Below are 21,691 nucleotides of genomic sequence, written 5' to 3' on the forward strand. Positions count from 1 at the left end.
TCTGATTGGCTGAATCTTCTTCGCATTGTCTGATTGGCTGAGGAGAGGCCCGGGAGTTGAGAGAAGGAACAGGAGAGATCCCGCCCCGAGCACCGGCACGGGAATAACAGACCCAGCCTGGGCACAGGGAGGGAATTTATTACAAACCAAATCACACAAGACAAGGAGAAGGGAGAGAAATCTCTCCAACCCCTTCCCCCCACCCAACAGGGATCATCAGGACCACGGATCACCAGGACTCTGCCCAATGGGGGTCACTGGGGATCATACAACATTGATCCTCCCATGGGAGATGGAGCTGGAGCAGAGCACGAAGCTCTTCCCACACTCGGGGCATTCTCAGGGCTTCCCTTAGTGGTGCCTCCGCTGGTGTCAGGTCAAGTTACAGCTCTGTGAGGAGCTCTTCCTACACTCAGGACACTCGTAGGGCCTCTCCCCACTGTGGATACGCTGGTGGGCGAGTGAGGGTGGATTGTGCTTGAATCCCTTCCCGCAGTCGGGGCAGCGGAAGGGCCTCGCCTCTGTGTGAACACTCTCATGTAGGTGGAGATTGGACCTGGTCTGAAAGCTGTTCCCACACTCAGGACACTGGTAGGGCCTCTCCCCAGTGTGGATCCGCTGCTGGCTTCTCAGATTGGATCTGACCCCAAAGCTCTTCCCACATTCCAAGCAGGTGTAGGGCCGTTCCTCTGTGTGGATCACCTGGTGCTGGATCAGGCCGAAGTTGTATCTGAATCCCTTCCCACATTCCCCTCATTCATAAGGCTTCTCCCCTGTGTGAATCCTCTGATGCTGGATGAGGTCAGACCTGTAGCTGAATCCCTTCCCACATTCTAAGCATTTGTGGGGTTTCTCCCCTCCATGAGACTTCTCCATGAGCTCTGAGCTCTGCCTGGATCAGGGAGAGTCTTTCCTCCTCGAAGCGCTTAGGGCTGGTTTTGCAGCCCCTCCTCATGAGGCCTCTGGGGCTTTCCCTCCTCCTCAATCCGCCAACGCCTTAGGATTGACAAACCTGGGTTTGGGGAAAAAAACAAGAGGAGAGAGCCTTGGGCTGGTCATCTCAGCAAATCACTGGACATCTTGTGCCTGCAGGAAGCTCCTAAACACCAAGACCCCAACTGAAAATCCTCCAGATATTCAAGACATAAATCAAAACATCCAAAACCAGCAACAATCAGCAAAACACCCCTCCAAAATACAAAGATTCAGACCCTGCAAAAAAATCAAAGCACAAACCTTCTTTGCAATAAATCTCCTACACGACAAGATTCACCCCAGTTAAAATCGTAGATCCCCCTCCCCCTGTGACCTGCTGCATGTGGGGAGGGCAAAGCTCCTGTGGCTGGGGGGGAGGCTGCAGATACAGGGAAGGGTGGAACCTTGTGCTGCTTCCCATTTCTGCTCCTCCCCTCCTTTGTCCCCACTTTTCCTCTCATTCCTCTTTCTCCTACTATTCCTCCTTCTCCTGCACAATCCCACCTTCTCCTCCCATGTGCAGCATTTGACCATTTTGCTCCTCAACCCTGCTTCTCCTTCCCTTCTGCTGCTGCTCCCAGGCCCAGCACCCACTGCCGGCTCCCTCTTCCCCCCAAACCCACAGCATCCCAGCGCAGGGGCAGGGATGGAGCTGGGGCAGCTCGGGCTGGGGCAGCACTGGGCTCTCGGCCGCTCCCGCCCGCACTCGGTCCCCACTGCAGCCGCCCCCCCCATGACAGCGTGGGGGGGCCTGGCCTTGGCATTCTCACCTCCCACCTCCCCAGATTCCCCTTGCAGGGTGCCCAGGTGGTGAACGCTGGGAGCTGCGGCTCTGCCTGGACCCCCATGGAAGGAAGAAAAGGATAGTGTCTTTACAAATAGATGCTGGGAATCTCGTCGGAGATAGGGCTAGGGACGTGTATATAAGGAAGTGACAACAGAAGCCATCAGGTTCAGAAAATGTTATTAATTGACCACACAGACTGCTGCTCAGCCAAGGTCCTGCTAAATTCATGAACTCCCAGAAAAATAACAAAGACCTAACAGAGCCATGAATATCATTAATTTTACAAAAGTGGGGTGAATATTATGGGGGTTGCAGTGGGTGCATTGGAAAGTCTCTAACTCTCAAGTATTTCAGCTAAATGGAAGAAGCCTCAGGGAAATGGCTGAATGTTAAGGCTAAAAAGCATCTTTGAGTATTTGAGGGGAAAAAAAAGGGCAAATAAAAGGGAAAAATGTTAAATATTTGGGACATACACTGACTGAGGTTTGTGGTGTATTGACCCAGAGAAGGACCAGGGAATCTCAGAAGTAACGTTACCCAGCAATAAAATGGAGCTGGGCAATTCTGAGAACTAATAAGGAATTGCAGGACCCAGACTGAGGATTCTCTGTTCGAGCCAGAACATTGTATGAATTTTTAAACCCAGATAGCCTCAATATTGTGGTATGGATTCAAGAAACAGCAAAACTTCAGAAAATTAAATAGAAACAGTGATTGGTTCCTTAGCCATGGCTCTTCAAGACTGAGAAAAGAAATTTTAATTGTATGTATGTTATAATACATATTATATTATTGACTTTTGGCAAATATTAATATGAAAGCTACATGTATAATGTTGGAAAACTTGCTGTATTAATATAGTTTATTTTAGTTTTCCTATTAACAAAACTTATAAATAGTAGTGCAATAAATATATTTTTCTTTGACTATAACATGGTGAGGTGAAAAGCTTTTGTGTTTTTGTTTTTGTTTTGTTTTTTTGTAACTAACTCAGAGAATGGTAGAAAAGATAATCAGGAAATTTTTCACATTCTTGGACTATGGGTCTCCAGACCTCCAGGGAAGGAAAAAATGCTGGTTTACAGGTTTGGGGGGAATGATTTTGAATAAAGCATGAAAGACTAATGAATATGCAAGACGTTGATGCATTAAGGAAGTGCTTTCTGAGTTAGGTTGTGCTCTTGGCTGAAGGCCAAGTACCCTGTGGGTATAACCTTTTGCTTTATTGTTTGTCTCTCATTGTCTTTTATTAAACCTTTAAATACTTACCAGGAAAGTTAACCTCGCATTTTAAAAATATGGATGTTCCACAGGGCCATGCCAAAGGGATTCTTGTGCTAAAATGTTTAATCCAGTGCCCAGAGTGGCCTCATTGTCTGCAGAATTGTGCAGACACAACTTTAATGGGACCTGAGGCCCGAAAACTGATCGCAGGAGGATGTCCTGTGGTTCAAGTCTGGCACCAAGTTAAAGCTCTGGTAACCAAAAGAGCCTCTACATGGATGAGCAGTGTTCAGTTATTACAGAATGAAACTAGTTCAGTGGCACAGGAGGATTTACAATTGAGGACAGGGGAAGGGTTTAACCCAGCCTTCTGTTTGAACAGCCTGCACAGGGGCTGGGAACAAACCCATGGCTGCATTCAAGTGACAGAGCTCCAGAGCCAGGACAGGAGAGATGGATGAGACATTCCCTGGCCTGAGGGGAAAAATGTGTTTCTGGATGGGTCTTCCAGGGCAGGAGTGTGGGAGCCCAGAATATTCCTCTGGCTTCCCTGGAAGGTTTAAGACCCCCCTAGCAGGGTCCCCAAAGACCCTCAAATGAGACCCAGGTGTCTCAGGGGCTGGATTTAGCTCCTTGGAACAATTTACCAACATTAAGAGAAGAAATGCAAGCTGCAAAATAAATAGAGTGTAAATTAGACTGTTAGAATGTAGAATTAGCAGATTTCTAGAACGTTTGTGATAAGGGACACGTGGCCAACATGGAGAATTGGGGGTGTGGATACGTCTTCCTCCTTCTTCTCTGTGTCATCCATGCTGGGTGACACGCTGGCACTTTTAGATTGGATGAGGACAGAGCTAGACCATAGAACAAGATTGTATTGTATTGGGGGTCATTTGTAAATACCTAGTACGTAATTTAGACTATAAAAGATAAATCCTGCCTCTACCAGGCATTCCTGAGATAAGGAAGAATAAATAACCATGAAAACCTCTAAGAACAGCCTCCTGCAGTCTCTCATCAGCGGGCATCGTAAAGAGCTGGGTTCTAGACCACCTGCATGTCCTCCAGAGGTGATCTCAGGTCTAAGGACGCACCTCGGGATGTGACACAGGAGAACGGAGAAGAGTTCCAAGACACGCTCTGGTTAAGGAAACGGAATTAGATCAAGCACAGGTTACCGCCCACATGGTCAGCTCAACTGGCTGAGCTGTGTGTGCTTGGAAGAACCTGGCACTGAAATGCCCTGAACAGGAAGGCTCAAATATCTGTTGGTGACAGCATGGCAGCTAATAGGGTGGCAAAAGCAATTCTGACCTCTTCAGCCATCACTGGATTGATTATTAAGGTATTTCCAAAACAATTCCAAGGTAAAGGATTGTGGAAGCAACAGACTCAGATAGGGAACTCATTTTACAGGAAAGATCCTTCAGGGGATTATGGCTGCTTTAGGAATACAATGGGGCCTCCACAAGCCCTGGCACTCCCAGAGCTCAGCTCAGATAGAAAGAATGAATGGGGAAATTAAGAAACTCCTTTGGAAGCTGGTGATAGAATACAAGACGCTACAGGTACGGCTTTTGCCATTACCTTTGGGAAGAAGAAGAGCCAGACCCAGGGCAGATATTCAATTGTCTCCCTTGGAACTGATCTTCAGAATTACTTACACTAATTCTTCTCCACCTAGTGGGAGGTGGAGATAAGGGATGTACACATACACAGCCTGTGGCCACAATCCTGTCTCTTGTGAAATCTCTCCCACAGGAAGCTGGGCTGGCACAGAGCCTGCCTTTGCACTTTGCTGTTCTCAACATCCAACCAGGACATCGGGTCCTGCCTGAGGAGTGCAGAAGCACCACTGGTGGCCAAGTGCCGTGGCCCATTCCAAGTGTCCCTGAGCACAGAAACAGCCCTAGCACAGCTCAGCACGGGGGGACCCCTCACCCTGGGCTCAGGGGCTCTCAAGCCCCACAGATTTGCAATTCCCAGCTGCAGCACCAGCATGGGAGGCCCCACTGAGCCTGCACTGAAGGCAATGCAGCAGCAGCCAGGGCTCCACAGCGGGGGAAGCCCCTGGGCCTGCCCACACATCCTCTGCTCAAATCCTCTGCCTGGGTACCCTCCTTTGTCATCTCCAGCCACTGGGGCCAATCCTTGCTGCCACTGCTGCAGCTTCGCTGCTTTCTGTGCCTGCACTGCCACAGCTGCTGGGAAGCACAACGGCACAATTCCACTCTGGCTCTCAATTACACTCACACACTGGGCTGGGGGGATTAGAAAATCGTGAAAAAACAGGGTTCGTGCTGGAAAATATACCTAGTTTAAAGTTTTAAAAATTTTATTTCCCTACTCTGACCTTGTTTGCTTTTATCTTGGGGAATGAAATTTTAAAGAGGTTTTTTTAAGGGATGTTACACCACTCAACAGAGATGAGTTTAATATCTCAACAGACTGGGAATAGCCCAGAAGATTTCCATCAACAGAACATCATCGACCATCAGCAAACGTCAAGGAACAGCCACACCAGACATAGCGCCCAGCATAGCTGGCGATATCTGGTTTAGATTAGGATAAGAAGGAAATCCAGGAGTTTGGACTAATTAGCATCCGAGGAGAAGAAAGCTGGATGCAATAGGAAACCAAATAGTAAGAGCTACAAAACTTGAAACTACTGAATATTAAACCAACAGATTTCAATAGGTTCAGACAGTATAAATAAATCTAGTAAAAATTGTGCCAGGGAATGATTTTCTCTGCACACCTGGGCTATGTGTGGATGAAATTATTCCTGTTGCACATCCAAGCCAAAATCAAGTAATGCTTTGACTCTCTAACACTAAAGATATCAAGTTAAAAGAAGACTGGGGACACATGTGAGTCATGAAATGGCTGCTCCAAAGTAGTAGCCAGGAGAGGAGCTTTAGAAATTCAAATTAACACTGCTGGGGAAAAGTACCCATTTATCATTTGAATTGTAGGATTACAATCTGTCCTCCAAAAAATAGCCAACCAGACTGATTCAGCTCCTGACCATCCTGGAGACCCAACCACGCCCAGGTAGAAGGTGACATTTGCAGAAAATGAAATGAGTCAAACTGCTTTTTGCAAAGAGATGATAACTGAAAAGGGTGAAACATATAACAATAGAAATAGGAAAGTTGCTCATATTGTGGTCCAAAGGTAGAAAGGACGGGAATGGAGCACATTTTCATGGTTCCTCGACAGACCATGGGTTAAACAAATGCTGTTCCTCCTCTGATGTGCTGCAGCAACTCTCATCTTTTTCCCATGCACAACACCTTGCTGAGTGTAGCTCATTCAGCAGGTGAGCAAGGGGATGCAGGTGGCAGCCAGGCCTCCTGATCCAGAAACAGCCACAAAAGGACAGGGAGTGAGGGCACTGAGAATAATCCCAAAATCAAAGAGGACCCAGGAAGAACAAATAGGGTGGATGAGAGAATCTGCTTGGAGACAGGGCCAGGGACTTGTACATGAGAAAGCAGTGGGAGAAACCTTCAGTTTCAGAAAATGTTACTAATTGACACAGACTGCTGCTCAGCCAAGATCCTGCTCAATTCCTGAACTTCGAGAAGGAGAAACACTTAACGGAGCCGGGAATATCGGATGTTATACTAAAGGAGGGGTGCATATTAAGAGGGACATGCAGCAGGCGGATCGGGACACCTGAACCTTCCAAGTGCCTCAGCCAGCGTGGAAAGGGAGAGGGAGATGCGGCTGGGAAAATGAGGATAAAAAGGAGGCTGCGTTTTAGAGACCGCATGGTAAATGCCCATAGACTGTCCCTTTTTCATCAATAAAGTCACTTTTACAGGACTCCTCTGTCTCTTTTGTGCACACTGTAAGGAATATTAATCCACAAACACCAGAGGTTTATGTCCAAAAAGGAGACAGAGGAGTCCTTTTTGCTTTATTCGAATAAAGGGAGAGGCCATGGGGCATTCCTCTGTGATCTCTCCAATTTTTGTAGGACGAAGCCTCCTTTTATCCTATTTTCCTGGCCGCATTTTCCTCTCTCTTTCCCCCATTGGCTGAGGTACTTGAGAGGCACAGACTTCCCGGAACGCCTGACACCTGACATTCCCCTCTAATGTATAACCCTTCCTTTTAATTTTCAATTCTTACAGAATTCATAGTTTTCCCCCCGTTGCTTCTTTCATCTTCTATTACCCAATTTCAATTACCAGCAAACATTCAGTATGTTTGTAAAGGCAAATCTCTTTTCCCATTTATCAATCAGTGTAATCCCTCCCATTGTTTCTTTTATCTCTAGGTGCTAACTTTATCTACCATCAAATCTACAACTTGTTTGTAAAGACAAATGCAACATTCCTCTCAATCCCTCCTCTTTTATTTTTAATAAATGTCTTTACAAACTTTAGCTATCATTGACTTAATTTCTTGTTCCTGTGTCCTTTTTGGTTTTGCAATTATTTGCAATGACATACATTTCTGTCCTTATATAGTCATCTCTGGATCAGTACGCGTGTCTATAACCTGAATCTCTTTGATCACATGTTGAATAAGCTGTACTAAGCAAGGGATCATGCATGGTAAAAGGACTAGAGTTGCTACAGCATATAAGAGAAAAAAAGCAGTTGTTTAACCCACAGTCCAGCAGGTAGCCATGAAAACATGTCCCATTCCCAGCCTTTCCATGTTTGGATGGGTACATGAGCTAACTTTCTTACTCCTTCTGCTATTTGTTTCACCACCTTTCTATTGTCATATATTTGCAAATGGCAGATTGAGTAATTTAATTTGCCACACATGTCCCCTTCTTTTGCCAATAAATAGTCTAATACCATCTGGTGTTGAAATACTGCATTTCTCATCTGAGTAGATTGGTCAGCGTGAAGGTCAAGAGCTGTAGCCGTCTGGTAACTTACTCTTTCAAAGACAACTTGTAACCTACTTATCCTAATTATTAACTTAATTATCTTAATTATCTTAATTATTAAATTATAAATGGGTTACCTGGCACCTGGTATTAATTCATTAGGATTCCAAGTGGCTGGTCCATAGTGCTGTATGATTCGTTCAGGTGGCCATTTGTGATCACCCCATTTTTAGGTGCTTCCCCCAGCCAGCGATACATCAGTCAACCACTTTTCCCTAATTAGACCATTATATATACCTTAATTCCTAACCAGTTTCCCTGAACTTGTGGTAGCAGAAAGAACAATGGTCTGATATACCCCACATAACATATCCCTGACCAGTTTGGGGGTAACCTGCAATAGGCATGTTGGCCACAAATGCAGTGATGCCCCTTTAAAGCCCACGTCCCGTTGGCAAAGGGACTTTCCCAATTTTCATGATCCACTGGGGGGTCAAAATACAGCTTGCTTCCTGGGCCTAGTGGTCCCCCCAGCTGTGGTTGCCCCACCATAAAAATCACAGTATTTGCACTTCCATGCTCCCACATGAGGTACACCCCAGATCTGTTTGATTAGATTTGGACCAGAACCTGCTATTAAGAGTTCGAGTTCCATTCCGGTGTTGCCACTTCCACTGATAGTCATGAACAACATGTGTCCTACTGGTGGAATTATCTCAGGGGCAGCTTAAAAATAAGGAGTAAAAAAACTTATCCCTACCCACTGCTTTACAGTCTTCCAAATCTTTCTGGTAATTATGGTAGGAAGACTTTACCCAGCTACCATTTGAGAGTTTAACATGCATTTGATTCCATTTGCCCTGATATCTGGAACAATCATAAGGAAGGCAGTTTGAGGTCCAACAATCCAAACCCAAAGATAAGTCCACTCAGAAACACTTTTTCCCACATATATGCCTCCTGTTTTATTTAGACAATAAGTGACTCTTTCAGAAGAATGAAGCTGTCATGGACTTCCTTCTTCATCCCAAAATCCTGTTCCATTATGGACCTCACTCAGGGTGCTAACCCACTATTTAGGTTTGACTGGGCCGGCCACCCATGGCCAGTTTTCAGATCCCCCTGGCCCCCCACAGACCCAGCAATTGCTAAGGTTAAAGGTTTTTGCTACTTCTTCTCCTAAGGTTAAAAATTTCTTTTCCCATTCTTGGCCCCACCCTAACTGACAATATAAAGGTAAGATCATTAAGAGAAACATTCTAATGGTGTCATGTAATTTCTTAACCTAATTTTCACTTTCACGTTGTCTTCTGCACCTGTGGTGAGTGAAGGCACAGAAACAGACTAACATAAAGAAAACAGTGACAGCAAAGGGCTGGCTCCCCAATGACTAGAGATCCAAGAGGAGGGATGCCCACACAAACTATTTCAGCAGGCAGTCCGTGGGTAGGCATATGATGCTTCCCTCTATGTTGACGCACTTGCTACTGCTCCAGTCCGCCCCTGCAGAGTGTCAGTTGTGGCTTCCCGTCCTTCTCCTCCAGCTGAGATGTCCAAATTTCTGGGGCCTTAGAGACCTTGACCCGAGTGTGTTGAGTCCACCTGTGTTCAGCTGTCTTGACGGCTGTTTCTGTGGTCAGCAACACCTGGAAAGGTCCACGCCACCTCACCACCAGTGGTGCTTCTTTCCACTCCTTAACTAGGATCCAATCTCCTGGCTGGATGTTGTGAACAGCAAAGTCCAAATGCAGGATCTGTGCCAGCTGAGCTTCCTGTCAAAGAGATTTCACAACAGACAGTATCCCAGCCACACGTTTCAAATGCACATCATTTATGTCTATCCCCCTACTAGGCTGAGAATTGCAAGGGTAAGGAAACTTCGTTCTTCCCATAGTTTCCCAAAAGCATGTATTACCTCATATGCATATTTAGAATCAGTAAAAACATTCACTGTCTTGTCCCAGTATAATTCATAGGCTCTGATAATCACATACAGCTCAGCTATCTGAGCTAACCAGGCTCAGACTAGGGGTAACCTCCCCCCTTCCTTTAATTGTTTCCTATTCATGATAGAGTATCCTGCAAACCGCTTCCCTCTATCACCTTTGAAGGCCTATCAATGAACACATTCCCTCCCTCAGGCCAGGGAGTATCTCTCAAATCTTCTCCAGCTCTAGTCTGGAGATCTATGACCTGGATACAATCATGGCTTTTCTTCTGTCTCCCCCTTTCTTCGGGGCCATTCAAGCAGGAGGCTGGATTAAAATTTTCCACATTTTTAAATTCTAAATCCTCCTGTTCCATTAAACAAGATTCATACTGTAATAATCGAGCGCTCGTCATCCACTTAGAGGCTCTCTCAGTTAACAAAGCTTTAATCTGATGTGAAACCTTTACGATCAGATACTCTCCCCTTGTCAGCCTTTGCGCATCAGCAACCATCAGAGCTGTGGCTGCACAGTTCTGCAGACAATGGGGCCAGCCTCTGGCCACTGGGTCTAACAATTTTAAAAAATAGGCAACAGGCCTCCGTGTGCCTCATTCTCTTACACCAAAATTCCTCTAGCATGACCCAGCTCAATACCCGCATGTAGTTGAAATTCCTTTTCTGCGTCTCAAAAAGCCAAGACCGGGACACCAACCAATCCATCCCTTCATTTTCCAAAGCACTGCTCCACCTCTGGTGTCCACATCACAACACCAGGACCGCTCTGGGTTAAAAGTTACACAAAAGTCTAGCCACAACAGAAAAATCCTCGGTCCAAGCTCCGCAGTACCCCACCAACCCCAAAAATTGCCGCAATCTCTTGTCAGTCTGGGGCAAAAATCCCCTGCGCTCCTTCTGGGCAAACACACCCGAACCCCTCAGTCAGAAGGTGTCGCAAATACCTGACTCTCTCCTCAACCACCCCCTCCTGCTCTCCCGATAACTGCAAATCATCTACATATTGCAACAGCTTAACTCTCCTGAGGGTGGAGTAAACTCTTTTGATATTTTCTGCAAAGCTTGCCTAAACACACTTCGTATATCCCTGCAGCTGCTTATACTTCCGGATGTATTTCAGCATAAACCCTCCCAGACAAAATTTTACACAAAGATATTACAGGCAGTAACACAGACTCTGTGTTACTTCTTACTTCTTTTTTTTTTCCCACTCTTGTTACTTCTCACAACACTAATTTGCATTTCCATTCTAGTCATCAAATCTCTTCCCAGTAAATTACAATCACAATGAGAAGCAATCAGAAACTCATGCTTTTCAAACCTCTCTCACACATTTAGCAAACTCCCATGGCTTTCCCTGTATTACTTGTATTTTCCAGCAAAACTCACAAAATCCTTAAAACAGAATCCTAATCTTTTCTTGTACAATCTGCATTTCCCATATATTCCTTTATTCTTGTTCTCCCTCTTTTTATCACACACCGTATACCTGTCACAGTCCAAACACAGCTCCTCCCCCACCGCTGCTCCCAGCGAACATGGCCGGCAGCATCACAGGCAGCTGCGTGTCCCGCAGCCCCACGGGGCCAGGGCGTCCTACAGGCCCACGGGTGCTGGCGGACACTGCTGGCCCTGCCCGGAGGTGTCGGGGTCAGGCACAGCCCCGCGCTGAGCCCCGGCAGCCCCACAGGCCCCCAGCCCGTGTTCCCAGTCCTGCACCTCCATGCCCAGACTTGCTGCTCACTGCCTCACTCATATGTCTCCACACTCCTCTTCAGTTCTCTTCCAAAGCACAAACACTCTCCATCCACTCGCAGCTGTCGAGACCCCTTCTCGGATCCTCTTATTGCCCCCTCAGGGCATGGACTATCGAGACCCCCCTCTCGACTCTCCTTTTTGCATCCCCCCCTCCCCCACCCAGGGCATCTACATAACATAGCAATATAATCTCCTTTGACAACTGTCAGGGTCCACACCACATGCGGAGTCCTGATAGGTTCTTTTAGGGATCTCAAAGCACAAAAGACACAGCAGGGGACAAAACCAGTTTACTTTTGCAAAAGATGCACTTTATTTAGTGCCAACAAAATGCAATAGGGGGACAGAGAGAGAGAGAAAGAGAGAGAGAAAAGGGGTTGGGATTATAGCTACCAAGACAGGCAGACGATCCTCGTGGTACCAGCCAATAGATGTCCATTGCCGTCTTTAGTTTGAGGGTATCTTTTATACTCTTTTCCAAAGCGTCGGGCGACTGGCCAAACAGGTGAGGACTTTAAGGTACACTTTGGGTTCCGTTGAGGGAACAAACCCACAACAAACCCAAGCGAATCCTTGTCGATGAAACAAACACAGGGCACTCCATCTCTGACCAGTTCATTGTTCTCACACCTGTGGGAGCCTTGTCGACTAAACACAGTTCAGTGCACCGTGACTATCCGTAAACCAGTCTCCTGAGAAACCAGTCCTGGTCCGATGGGCACCACCTGCGAATAATCACTTGGCGTTCGTCCCATCCCTGGCCAGTGCCTTTAAACTGCAGTTTGAGGGGTCTTCTTAGGCCTCAGGCAAGGGTTGTTGGGCATGTTGTAGGTAATAAATGAATCAAACCGAATTAAAAGGTTAAATTGGCAAATTTTATTTTCACAACCGAAAATACGGTTGGAAAGCCACAACCGGAAAAAACAACACCGAGCCCGGGTTCGGAGTTGGGTGAACACACGATGTTACCCAGCCTCTATCGCACTGGGTTCCCCTGGTGTTCACGCCGCCATCTTGGTTGGCCCCTTTTTCATACTGTTTTTCATAGCCTGGAGCAGGACAGTCCTTTGTTTCTTTCAAATTCATCTCTGGTGTCCACACAAGACAAAGTCCTTCCTGCTCCTTGACGAGATTTTGTGTCCATAGTGTATTGCTTTTAGGTGGTTGATTTCGTCTTTACGGGAACCAGAGTCGGGGAAAGCAGTCCTGGTGATGGGTTTTTCGGGAAATGCTGCTCTCCTGTGAGTTTCCAGGCTTCCCCAGGAGATAGGTGCTTATCGGTAGCAGTCCGGCCTGTAGATATGTTAATTTACCTAGTTCTGAGGCAATCACTGCCGTTACCTGTGGCTCGTTTATTTTGCAGACTTATTTATACAAAACATGAATTACAGTATGGTGTATATATATATATATATATATATCACAGGCAGAACAAATGAGAGGCTTTCAGACAGACTCTCACACCAACTTACACTCTGGCCACACAAAATAACAATATTTTACCATAATTTCCATAGTTACCTCTGGATGAATATACAATCTGTTCCAAGACCTCAGCATTCTCCCCAAGGGATTCTCCGGGTGCCCTTTCCCAGCTTCACCCTTCCGACCCTCCATGGGTGTCCTGTTTCACCTGTGCACCCCTCCATGTGTGCCCTCCCAGGTGTACCTGTGCTGCCCTCCATGGGCACCCTCCCAGGTTTGCTCCCCGAGGATCCCATTTTACTCACCGGTGAGATTTTCAGTGGTCCTTCCCTGCGGACTCTTCACGGACCCCTGGTCCGCCACTCGTCTGTCTCCTGGACAGTCTCGGGAACCCAATCGATCGCCCGGGGCCAGCCGGCACCCAGGGGAGCTGATCACCGAAAGTGGATGAGGCACGCCTTCAGCTCCACCCGCTGCCTGCTGCCCCGGACAGTGGAAACATTCCGGACAGAGTCCCCAAATTGTAAGGAAAATTAATCCCCAAACACCAGAGGTTTATGTCCAAAAAGGAGACAGAGGAGTCCTTTTTGCTTTATTCGAATAAAGGGAGAGGCCATGGGGCATTCCTCTGTGATCTCTCCAATTTTTGTAGGACGAAGCCTCCTTTTATCCTATTTTCCTGGCCGCATTTCCCTCTCTCTTTCCCCATTGGCTGAGGTACTTGAGAGGCACAGACTTCCCAGAACGCCTGACACCTGACATTCCCCTCTAATGTATAACCCTTCCTTTTAATTTTCAATTCTTACAGAATTCATAGTTTCCCCCCGCCCCCCCCCCCCCCCCCCGTTGCTTCTTTCATCTTCTGTTACCCAATTTCATTTACCAGCAAACATTCAGTTTGTTTGTAAAGGCAAATCTCTTTTCCCATTTATCAATCAGCGTAATCTCTCCCATTGTTTCTTTTATCTCTAGGTGCTAACTTTATCATCAGATCTACAACTTGTTTGTAAAGACAAATGTAATATTCCTCTTAGCACTGAACTCCTCACTCCCACCCCCCCAGCACCAGGAATGACCATGGGGCGGAGCTCAGACCAGGAGCACCCAGTCCAGAGATGAATAAGGAGCACCTGGAGGCAAGGAGAATCCTGCATTCCAGGGGGTTGTGGGGTGCAAGGAGGACACCTGTGTCTTCTCCTCTCCCCAGGGCTACAAATTAGGGAGCCAATGCCTCTGCTGCCTCAGCTCAATCACTTCCCTCAGGCCAAGTCTCCAGCTGCAGGACAACGTCTAGACGAGACTTTCCACAAGGAAGACAGAAGAAAGGAATTGTTTCTTCCCTCATCCCTCTCCCCTGTGCTGATTTTCTTGTCATCTCTTATCAAAACCAACAGAAAAGCATCTGCAATGAGGTATTTCCAAGGGTCAGTTCCTAAACAGGGCCAAAGGAAGGTTTTCGGCCAGACCAAAAGTGAGAAACCTAGGAATTGGTCAGATAATTTAAAACATGATAATTTCTAAACATTGGAAATCCAGAGGCTACAAAAACAGAGTTTGCAGTTGCAATGGTCCATTATCCATTATCCTCCCTCTTCCCACTCTCACTTGTCACATCCCAACTCCAGAGGAGCAGATTATGGAAAGCAGACCTGCAGGTTGTGGTGGAGACTTAAACCCAGAGAGAAGAAGAAAGAGTGAAACCAGGAAAGAAAAGAATTTCAGTTGTTTTCTTAATCATAACTGTTGGAACCCTGGATACTGAGAGTTTTAGACTTTCTGTGCTGACAGGCACTGACCCACAAGAAAATACAGTTTTTGACCTGAGGCCATGAACAAGGCTTCCAAAATTCAGTGGCAGAACTGAGATCACTGGTGTGTAGTTTGAATAGAAGTGTGTAATATCACACGGTGGAAAATCTGGAATTTAGGATTTTAGAATATAGTAATATGTAGAAGGCAAGATGGAGGTTTTAGGGTGGAGGTTTCTTTCTTCTTCACCTTCTTCTTCATGGGTCTAAGTGGGATCTTGTTTAATTGGATAGGAAATTCCACATTGCAGGTCACAGGTGATTGGTTATTAGGTTAAAAGTAAAAATATTTTAGGTGTTTGTTCTTAATTGGACAGTTAGGCCTTAAAAGACCTTGTAATGACAGAAAGGCATCACAATTTTTAGTTTGTTAGCTGGAAGTGCTGTAGAATTCACTGTAATATACATAAGAACTAATAAACATCTCAGTCCGAACATGAAATACCATCTCTTGAGCTTTTAGTCCTGACTCTGGCAGAGGAGAAAAAAGAAGACAAAACATGATAATAACAACCACAGATAGCTCTGTACCCTGTGTGCAATGTCAAGATGATGAGGTATGTGCTTCTTTTTAATGCCAAATCGCAGTACTTTGGAAATTGTTCCTGGATTAGAACAAACTACAGGTCAATAACTGATCCAGGTTGGTTCCTAAATCAGAAATCATTAAACCACTACCAAGATGTGTTTCCCTGCAGTAGAGAAGGCAGCTTGATTCCTTTTGTTCTGAGTTTGTTGGGTTCATGACTTCAGATGAACTGGAAGGGTCTAAAATGCAGCTGCAGTGACAAGGATCAACCCCCCAAGTCATTAAAGGCACTCAATCCACACCTCCCATGATCCAGCAGCAATTCCTGCTGCTGCCCCCTGCTCTGAGTCAGCCTGAGGGGCATCGCTCTGGTGTGCAGGGCCAGGTCCTGCAGGACACAGCGCTTGGAATCGCTCTGTGTCCTGCAGCTTTGGTATCTCCGGCACTGCTGCAGTCCCGCCCCGCCGCTGTTCCGTTTGGCATCTCCGGCACTGCTCCCAGAACAGCTGCCAGACCTGTTCCACCCATGATCCACTGCTGCTCCACTGAATGACAGAATCACAGAATTTAGTTTGGAGAAGACCTTTGAGATCATCCAGTGCAACCGATGACCTAACACCACCTTGTCACCAGACCATGGCACCAAGTGCCACATTCAGTCTTTCCTTAAACATCTCTAGGGACTGTGACTGTTGAATCCCCCCAGGAGTTTTGAACTTTCTGTGCTTTCTGACACTGACCCCCAGGAGAGCACTGCTTTTGACTTGAGGCATTGAAGAAGGCTTCCAAATTTGAGTAATAGAGTTGGAGTCACGCATTTATTATTGGAATAAAAGTGTGTGATTTCACATGGTGAAGGTTTTGAATTTGGGATTTTTAGAATATAGTAATAAGTATGGAACAAGTTGGAAGGTTTTAGGTGTTGTCTCTTTTTGTCTTTTTCTTCCTTCTCATGGCTTCAGGTCGTAGTTTCTGGTTGAAGAGCTTGTGCTGCACTGCGGGTCACAGGAGTTTGGTTATTGAGTCAAAAGTATAAATAATACAGATGCTAGTCCTTTATTGAACTGTTTAGCTTTAAAAGACCTTGTAAGTAGCTCGATTCAGCTCCATTTTGCTGGCTTTTAGCTGGTAGCTAGAAGTGTTGCAGAACTCTCTATACTTTAGATAAGATTAGTAAAAAACCAAGCCTGAACACGAGAAAATTTGTCTCCTTCATGGTTTTTAATCCTGACTCTGAGTAAAAACAAAAGAAAATTAAAACAAACCACTAATTAGGTAGTGCAGTTACCCCATTTACAAGTGACTCCATCACTTCCCTGGGCAGCCCATTCCAATGCCCAATCATCCTTTCTATGAATAAATTCTTTCTCATGTTCAGGCTAAACCTTCCTTTGGTGCAGCCTAAGGCTACATCCTCTTGTCCTGTCCGTGTTCCCTAGGAGAAAAGCCCGACCCCAGCCTGGCTGCAGCCTCTTGTCAGGGAGTTGTAGAGTGATGAGGTCTCCCCTGAGCCTCCTCTTCTCCAGGATAAGCATCCCCAGCTCCCTCAGCTGCTCCTCACAGGACTTGTGTTCCACAGTCGCTGCTCCTGTTCCAGTGCCACTGCAACCCCTCCAGTGGTGCTGCTCCCACTCCAGTGCAGCTTGTCTGTGACACTGAGGGGACGCAAGGAACCCCAGGGACATTGTGACACTGAGGGGACACATGGAACCCTGGGGCCATTGTGACACTGAAGGGACACATGGAACCCTGGGGCCATTGTGATACTGAGGGGACACATGGAACCCTGGGGCCATTGTGAGACCCAGGGTCTTGTGGAATCCAGAGGCCCCTATGATTCTGCGGGGCCTCATGGAACCAAGGATCCATTGTGATCCCGCAGGGCCTCGTGGTTCCCAGGGGACACTGGGACACTGTGAGGTCTCATGAAACCAAGAATGCATTGTAAACTTTTGGGGCTTCAGGGAAGGAAAGGGACTCTGTGACACTCTGGGGTCTTGTGTAATGTAGAGGCCCTTATGGTCCTGCAGGGCCTCATGGAACCAAGAGTCCATTGTGATATTTTGGGGCTTCAGGGAAAGAAATAGATTCTGTGGTACTGTGGGGTCTCCCGGAATCCAGAGGTACCTGTGGTTCTGTGGGACCTTTTGGAACTGAGGGTCCATTGTGATCCCTCAGGGCCTTATGGTGTCTAGAGATCATCATGACACTGTGGGGTCTCCTGGAATGAAGGATCCGTTTTGACATTACAGGGCCTCATGGAGCCAAGGGTGACAACACGAGGCCTCACAACAGAAAGGGGGACCCTGTGTGCTGGTTTTGCACATTTGACATTTACTGAGGAGGGAAGAAGCTACTCACGGAAATGATTCTTTTTGAGAGGAACTGCTAAGAACTTCCTCCATGTCTGACAAAAAAACAATCAGTGATTAACTTTGAGAACTGACAACCTGTTAAACCACTGAAAACACAGGATGATCACACCGTTCTAGCCGGGCCGCTTAAAAATCCTGGCACATCCCCTCAAAATTCTCCACTCTAAACAGCTCTGGCTGCCTCCCAGCAGGGAATCATATGATTATCTGCAGGCCTTGGGCAAGATATTAACTCTTTCACTGTACTGATGAGACTTGCAGATGTTCAATTCACTCTTGAGTAAGAGAAAAGGACAGAGTGAAGACACATAACAACATGTGGACCCCACGGTTAGTGAAGTAGAAGTCAAGTCCCAGATGGGAGGGATTGAGGATATGCCTCACTCTTGGGCTGAAATTCTCTTATAAGGCTATGAGGAAGATATAATTGATACATCAGACTCTGTTTCTCTCTAACTTGTTGAAAAGCACATGGGGGATGAAGCGTTCAATTGTAGGCATAAGCAAAAGCATCCATGCTGAGCAAGCAGATATTGAAGTAGCTGCAATCCCATGAGAAGCTTGAAAAGAGAGAGAGAGATGAGAGTGATGAAGACCCTTTACCCCAGGGAAGAAGAGGAGAACCTCTGTTTCCAGAGATGAAGATGATCTCAGAGACAGATGAAGAGAACCTTTGCTTCTGAACAGCTCACCCTTAAAAGTGTATCCCATTAGCCAAAGATTGAGCCCTTGAAAACAGTTGTGGGCAAAGCTGTAGCTTGAGGGGAGGGACTTTTACACAGTGATCTGATTTCTGTTCTCCTAGGTGGCTGATTCGCTATGACTTTGAAGCCATGAGAGAATTCTGTCTTGTGTAGAAGTCTCCATAGCATGACAAAAGAGACTCCTCCTCCTAAGTGAACTGGAAAAAAGATTATTTTAGAGATGGTAAACTGCCTGAATTGTTCCTGCTCTTTGTTAGTGGGAAAGAAAAGAGGGTGTGCAGGGAGGAGAAGTGTTCCGAAGGTTTGATTCTGATCCTTATTATTCTTTTAGTTCTGTTAATAAAATTATTTCTTTAAAGTTTGAGCCTGCTTTGCCTTCCTTCTATTCCTATCTCGCAGCAGGAAATTAGTAAATAATTCTAGTGGAAGATTTGGCCAGCACTAAACCTGTAGTGTATAACAGCTGGCTTGGAGGCCTTACAGTTATAACTAATCTGGATTGCAATTTTGTAACTGGAATGTAATTATATAAGTACCTTAATTATATAACTTGACCAGTCTGGGCTATTGGGGATCAGGTCCAGGCCATCTGGGAAAGGGCAGCCATTGGTCAGTTAGCCAGGTGGCAACTAATTTAGCCAATCAGAGCTAACCACGTGGACTTCAAAGGCTATATAGGGAGAACAACCTTTAATAAAAGTTGGCTTTTGTCGCATGAACACTGAGTTTTTTTGTCATTGCTTCTGTCGTGACTGTGATGAGTGGTGACTCCAGTGTGATAGGCAATAGTCTGGCTGTGGGGATAGCGGTGGAGACAGAACACCAGTGGGGGAAGGTGACCAGGAAGAGCTGCCAGCAGCCGAGAGCTGTGGAAGTATAGACCTTGTAAATAGAAGAACCAGCTGGGGACGCTTGTAAATAGAAGATTCCTACAAAAAGAAGAAGCAGCTGGAGATATGGGAACGTGATTTTCCACAGAAGAGAGAGAAGGGGCTTAGAGCCATGGACTGGACACACCTGTGAGAGCTGCAGCAGAGACACCATGGGCAATGCCCACCGGGGAAGTGGTGGTCACAATTGGATGTTTCTGCCATTCCTTCCCAGTCAGGCTCAGCCTCCAGCAGAGTCAATTCCTGTGATCCTCCCATCACCATGGCAATGGAAACAGGATCTGTCCCCACGTGTCCCAATGGCATTAGGGTACAATGCGCATGAGAATCAATTAACGCCTCATATTTCTGTGCCTCTGATGTGCCAGGCCATCCAGTCCACAAAATCCAAAAGACCCGTTTTTCTTGTGCCTCTGCCTGGCTAGAGGAAGGTCCCCTCTAGCCCTGGTTATTCTTTCTTTCCTGGGCATACATACTAGAGGTTCCTTCAAGGGGATCTGACATATCATCCTCTGTTCTGTAACACCCAGCACCTTGGAGGTTGAGGCTACCTTCACTTTAGTAAAACTCCCTCGGTTGGTGTTTCCCTCCCTGAGGACGCACCCGTTCTGCCAGGACAGTAGTGGGTTTCCTATCCTGCCTTCTCATGTCTTCCCCATGCTCACACAGAAAGAACCCCAGGTCAGCTTGTGTGGTGTACCCTCTCTCCCTAGCTGGGGGATGTTGGGCTCTGACTTTGGGGCTTGTGACTCGCACTGGTGCTGCACTAAACTTCCTCATCTCCTCCCTCATCTCCTCTTTAAGCTCCTCTTTGAACTCCTTAATCACAGCAGAGACTACATGAGCCTGCATCGGGTCATTGATCATACTCTCATAAATTCTTAGCTTGTTGGCGACAGAACCCACCACCTCTTGGTTGTTATCATCATTAATTATTGCAATAAAAGTGGTGTATTGAGATGGGCCAAGGTTTGCCAGATTCCACAATATCTGCCCTGTACACCTGACCTTGTCAGGGTCATTGTCATGCTGTCCATCCCTCCCAAAGAGTACCTCCAATATTGCCACTTCTCTCAGCTGTTGGATCCCTTCCTCAAGGGTCTTCCAGCACATTCTATAATGGTACTCCTGCATTCTCTTTCTGTGGACAAAACCTCTCTCTTACACTCATTAAAAGCCGCTCCCAGAGGGGAAGGGGGCCTGGCTCCATTACGAATACCTGATCACACCTGAGTCCTGGGTTAAAGGTCCCAAATTCCTTGCCTCCATCCAATTGCACACCTGCACCCATAATGTCCCAGACCCGAAGCAACCAAGTAGTAAAAACCTCACGGCACTGTCTTGCAATATCTTTTTGCAGATTAGAAAGATTTTCTTAAGACAGGGACTTGGACACAATCTCAGCCTCTGGTTCTCAGCCCTCCTTGCTGATCCTTATTATCTAGGTGCTTTATTTTCATCTTAGACATTTTAGTTTCCACAGGGGTGACTGCTCCTGGCTGTGAGTGGCCTTGCCATTCACTTGGAACCTGGACAGATGTAATATTTGTGGATTCCACTGCAGCACCATCAGACTCTCCCTTTCTAAGGCAGGGGGAGTGTTTCTTACCAGCTGGGGAAAGGTACTCTTTCATCATCTGGCCTGTCTCCTTCACTAGAACATCCACCTACTCTGGGTGGTTCCTTTCTGAGGTGGGCTGTGGGGTCAGGCTCTGGGGCAGCATCCCTAATCTCTGGGGTAGGTATCAGAGTGGTTATCCAAGCCAATATCCTCTTATCTCTGAATGTGAAATAGAATAGGTTGAAAAGGCATATCAGCAACACCAACCACTATATGATATCATTAGCATTTAGAGAGAATTTGAACCCTTCAACAACTGGTGGGGTGGACCTAAAAAAACTAGGTAATGATTTGGGAGAAAATTTCCCCTCCTGTCACTTCCTTACAGTAAGTACCATTATTAAAGTAACCCCAAAACCATGCAGTTAGAGTGTGATAGCTCTGAATCCATGTACTAGTCTTCCACAGGGTGTTAAAAATCCATTAATTCCTCATTTTATCATTCCATAAAATGAACTGGATAACAGCTACAGTAGCCTTAGTTATAGCACCCATGTTTAGATAAGCGGCTGCAAATGGGAGAGATATAGCTGTGAAGACGTGCAACCCGAACCAGGGTAAGCTAGACCACATGGTGCCACCTAATACAAAAATTTAGGTCTCTCAAGAACCGTTATTTCTTTTCACCCTTTCCTCACAATGTCCTCAGGTGCCACCGTTGGGCACCAAAATCTCTCCCGGTTTGAAAAAAGAGGACAGGTGTGTGCTAGGAAAAGCAGGGCCTTCCCATGAAATGGAGAAAGTAAATCACTCCCTCTGAATTGGTATAATTTTGAAATTAAGTAGCTCACA

General features: G+C 46.3%; 1 pseudogene; it reads right to left on the minus strand.

The window, feature by feature from the left end:
- The window catches only part of LOC130262664 (zinc finger protein 665-like), a 214,411-nt pseudogene extending 203,977 nt beyond the window's left edge, over positions 1–10,434 (minus strand).
- Positions 10,435–21,691: the final 11,257 nt, after the last annotated feature.

The sequence above is a fragment of the Oenanthe melanoleuca genome, chromosome 25, assembly GCF_029582105.1.
Source record: "Oenanthe melanoleuca isolate GR-GAL-2019-014 chromosome 25, OMel1.0, whole genome shotgun sequence".
NCBI lineage: Eukaryota > Metazoa > Chordata > Aves > Passeriformes > Muscicapidae > Oenanthe > Oenanthe melanoleuca.